Genomic DNA, 4,948 nt, shown 5'->3' on the forward strand with positions numbered 1-4,948 from the left:
TCCTTGTTTGGGCCAATATTGGAGTGTCCCGTTTTTGAATAAGCCCAAATATCTTGAATTAGCCCATGAAGTGCTTCTTTGATCTTTTTGGATCTCGCTCTAGTGATGGGCCCAACATGCAATGGATCTTTTGATGGTGTTTGTTGATTCTCATCAGTTTCTAAAGTATTCCCAAGCTTGGAAAGAAAGCTGAAGGTCAATCCATGCACCAAATTCACCAACTCGATCTCTCCATTTAATAATTGGAGGTAATCCATCAAAAGAGAACCAGGAACCATTGGTTGAATAATGAGGAACCGAATGATGAGTAGTTGAAGTAGCCTCAGTAGGTTCTTCGACAATGGGAACTGTGGTGTCAGTATCTTCATCAAATTCTTGTGTTCTGGATGATCTAGGATCAGTAGGAGATGCCATCAATCAACATTTTGGTGAGATCAGTAATCTCTTGATCTAAAGAGGACGCCGGATTAGAGGAAAGAAGAGATTGGTTATCGATTACAAGCCATTGAATGTATTCATTAGGGATGATAAATTCCCTATTCCAAAAGCACACATTGTGATCGCCTTTTATATGCTTCACAGGGAAGTCATATCTGGAAAACCAATCTTTCAGTCTGAGAATCTGTGGATCAAGAAGAATCTTATTCCGGAATTCAAGCATCTTTGTCCATTTCAATCATAAAATGCTTTGAATAGTCATATCTTTGAATAGTCAGGGCCCTATGGGGGTGGTTCTTTTTCAAAAGTTGTGACGAGGCGCTGGTGAACTGACTTGCATGCGGGATAAAGTCTCTGATGTAATTAATGATGCCGAGAAATTGCTGTATTTCTTTGACAGAGAGATTATCATCAGGAAATTGTGATAATTTTTCAGCAAGATGAGGACCTGCGCAGATGGTTCCATGGGATATTTTCATTCCCAAAAAATCAATTTCGTGCTGTCCAATCATGCTTTTCTTTTTTTGACAGCATTATCCCGTACTGTGATGCCAACTGGTGGAAATGTTCAAGCGGGTGATGATGATCTGCAAGACTCTTAGAAAATAATAGAATATCGTCAATACAGATCAAAGTACTATGCAGGATAGGATTGAAAATCCTAGTCATCGCCTTTTGAAATAGTGATGGTGCCATCTTTAATCCGAAGGGTAAAACAATCCATTGGAATTGTTCATTTGGAATACAGAAAGCTGTCTTGAACCTGTCATTTGGATGAATACCAAGTTGCCGAAAGGCTCCTTTCAGATCAAATTTGGAGAATATTTTTGCCTCAGCAAGATGGATGAATTGTGTCCTGACTTTTGGAATAGGCAATTTATCATTCCTAATGAATACATTCAATGGCTTGTATCGATAACCAATCTTTTCTTTCCTCTAATCATTCCTAATCTTTTTTCAACATAAAATGCTCGACACGCCCAAGAGGAAGTGGTTGGTTCAATTAGACCTTGCTTTAATAAGGAATAACATTCTTCTCTGGCAAGCTTAAGGTCTGATGGAGGCATTCCAGGATGGGAGGCTTTAGTTTTTCCAGAGTGGATGATCATGGATGAACTGGTCATGACTTTCTGCACGCAACTTGAGGAGTTTATCTTGAATGGGCTGGAAATCTGGAGGAGAATAAGGAAGAGAATAGATTTTGTTCGTCTGAGTAAAGGGCTTGAATTCTCTTTTGTACTTTAATTCCAGTGGGAAGAATCCTTGGGGATTTTGAAAGACAATAAACATCCCATCTTGATAAAACATCTTTTTGAGGAGGTGTACTGCCAATGACACAAGTCCAAATAATGCAATTAGGAAGGAGTTTAGTCCCAATTTTCTTTTTGGAAATCAAAGTAGTAGTAAAAATTTGATCGTTTGCAGCTCTGAAGAATTGAGTTTGGGAAGACCAACAATCTGATGGTAGAACTTTTGGATTAACCATGGTCTTATGGGATCCCGTATCAATGTATGCAAAAACAGGTATGGGTTTACCGTATTTTTCAAGGAGGAGCTGGATTCGAACATGAGGGCTTATCTGAGAATCTTCAGAAGAGAGAATAGGTTGGACCTAGAATGTTTCGTCGGAATGATAGTCATCCTCTGAATCAGCAAGGACGAAAATAGTCTCTTCAGTCATCTCTTCTTGTTCTGAAAGAACAGATTCAGCATCTGCATCGAGTTCTTCATTCTATAACTGTTGGGCAAGCTTCGCAGATTTTGTCCTGTTCATAGGGCATTGTTTTGCACTGTGGCCTTTCCTCATGTCCTCGTCGAAACTTCTTCTTGAAGAATCTGAACTTCTTTCTTCTTCTGGGATCTTTTCTGGAGCGCTTGTCAGCACCATAGTCTTTGAAGTGTTTCTTCTTTTTAGGACTACAGAAGCAATCCTTTTCTTTGCACTTGATGCGCAAATAAGGCTTTTTGCATTGCTCTGTATTCTGTTGCAACATTTTTTAGAACAACTGGTGGGTGTCGCATAATTTTTCAAGAGCAGAGAGTGCCAGCTGATGAATTTCCCCTATTGAGATATCCCTGAGTGGTCGTGAGAGAGATGCAATCTTTCTCTATAAATCTAGTTGGATGTCTTCTGGTAAAGAATTAATAATATAAACTCGTCTGAGATTATCATCATTAAATCCACCAAGAAGATAATATCTCCTGGACATTCTTTGATAGTGAAATCAAGATCTTTTCTTTTCAAGGAGCAGCATCTCGTTTCAAAATACTCTTGTCTAACTTCATTAGCATGAGTATCTGGATCTCCAATAAATTCTCGAAAAACCATTCCCAAAGCATAGGAGGGAGTGTGGGATTTAAGGAATGTTACCTGTCCATATTCACCAAGACTTTGATACCAGTCTCTTAAAGTTCGAGTAAATCTGGATGTGAATTCAATGAGAACTGTTTCTAAAGTATTGCCATGCACCAAATTCACCAACTCGATCTCTTCGTTTAATAATTCGAGGTAATCTATCAAAAGAGAACCAGGAACCATTGGTTGAATGATGAGGAACCGAATGGGGAGTAGCTGAAGTAGCCTCAGTAGCTTCTTCGACAATGGGAACTGTGGAGTCAGTTTCTTCATCAAATTCTTATGTTCTGGATGATCCAGGATTAGTAGGAGATGCCATCAATCAACATATTGGTGAGATCAGTAATCTCTTGATCTAAAGAGGACGCCGGATTAGAGGAAAGAAGAGATTGGTTATCGATTACAAGCCATTGAATGTATTCATTAGGGATGATAAATTCCCTATTCCAAAAGCACACATTGTGATCGCCTTTTATATGCTTCACAGGGAAGTCATATCTGGAAAACCAATCTTTCAATCTGAGAATCTGTGGATCAAGAAGAATCTTATTCCAGAATTCAAGCATCTTTGGGAAAGACGAGTTGTCCACTTCAATCATAAAATGCTTTGATCTGACATAAAAGTCAAATTTCTGAATTCCATCTTTTACTCCAATGATTTCTTTGAAGACGGTATGATAATGCTTTTGGGATTCTTTGAATTCTCCACTAGCGTGTCCACAATAGGATCTTTTGTTGTCCTTTTCTTCAAGCAGTTAGGCACCCCAATAATGGTCACCAATGTCCGACTAGAGGATAAGATTTCCTGTAGATGGAATAGTCAGAGGCGGTGGATCCTTTGCAGCTTTCTTGAGATTTTTGACAGCCTGTGTCTGGTCAGGGCCCCATGGGGGTGGTTCTTTTTCAAATTTTGTGCCGAGGCGCTGGTGAACTGACTTGCATGCGGGATAAAGTCTCTGATGTAATTAATGATGCCGAGAAATTGTTGTATTTCTTTGACAGAGTATCATCAGGGAATTGTGATAATTTTTCAGCAAGAAGAGGACTTGGGCACATGGTTCCATGGGATATTTTCATTCCCAAAAAATCAATTTCGTGCTGTCCAATCATGCTTTTCTTTTTTTGACAGCATTATCCCGTACTGTGATGCCAACTGGTGGAAATGTTCAAGCGGGTGATGATGATCTGCAAGACTCTTAGAAAATAATAGAATATCGTCAATACAGATCAAAGTACTATGCAGGATAGGATTGAAAATCCTAGTCATCGCCTTTTGAAATAGTGATGGTGCCATCTTTAATCCGAAGGGTAAAACAATTCTTTGGAATTGTTCATTTGGAATACAAAAAGCTGTCTTGAACCTGTCATTTAGATGAATACCAAGTTGCCAAAAGGCTCCTTTCAGATCAAATTTGGAGAATATTTTTGCCTCAGCAAGATGGATGAATTGTGTCCTGACTTTTGGAATAGGCAATTTATCATCCCTAATGAATACATTCAATGGCTTGTGTCGATAACCAATCTTTTCTTTCCTCTAATCATTCCTGATCTTTTTTCAACATAAAATGCTCGACACGCCCAAGAGGAAGTGGTTGGTTCAATTAGACCTTGCTTTAATAAGGAATAACATTATTCTCTAGCAAGCTTAAGGTCTGATGGAGGCATTCCAGGATGGGAGGCTTTAGTTTTTCCAGAGTGGATGATCATGGATGAACTGGTCATGACTTTCTGCACGCAACTTGAGGAGTTTATCTTGAATGGGCTGGAAATTTGGAGGAGAATAAGGAAGAGAATAGATTTTGTTCGTCTGAGTAAAGGGCTTGAATTCTCTTTTGTACTTTAATTCCAGTGGGAAGAATCCTCGGGGATTTTGAAAGACAATAAACATCCCATCTTGATAAAACATCTTTTTGAGGAGGTGGACTGCCAATGACACGAGTCCAAATAATGCAATTAGGAAGGAGTTTAGTCCCAATTTTCTTTTTGGAAATCAAAGTAGTAGTAAAAATTTGATCGTTTGCAGCTCTGAAGAATTGAGTTTGGGAAGACCAACAATCTGATGGTAGAACTTTTGGATTAACCATGGTCTTATGGGATCCCGTCTCAATGATGCAACAAACAGGGTGTATGGTTTATCTCAGGTATTTTTCCAGG

The sequence above is a fragment of the Malania oleifera genome, chromosome 13 (assembly GCF_029873635.1).
Source record: "Malania oleifera isolate guangnan ecotype guangnan chromosome 13, ASM2987363v1, whole genome shotgun sequence".
Taxonomy (NCBI): Eukaryota; Viridiplantae; Streptophyta; class Magnoliopsida; order Santalales; family Ximeniaceae; genus Malania; species Malania oleifera.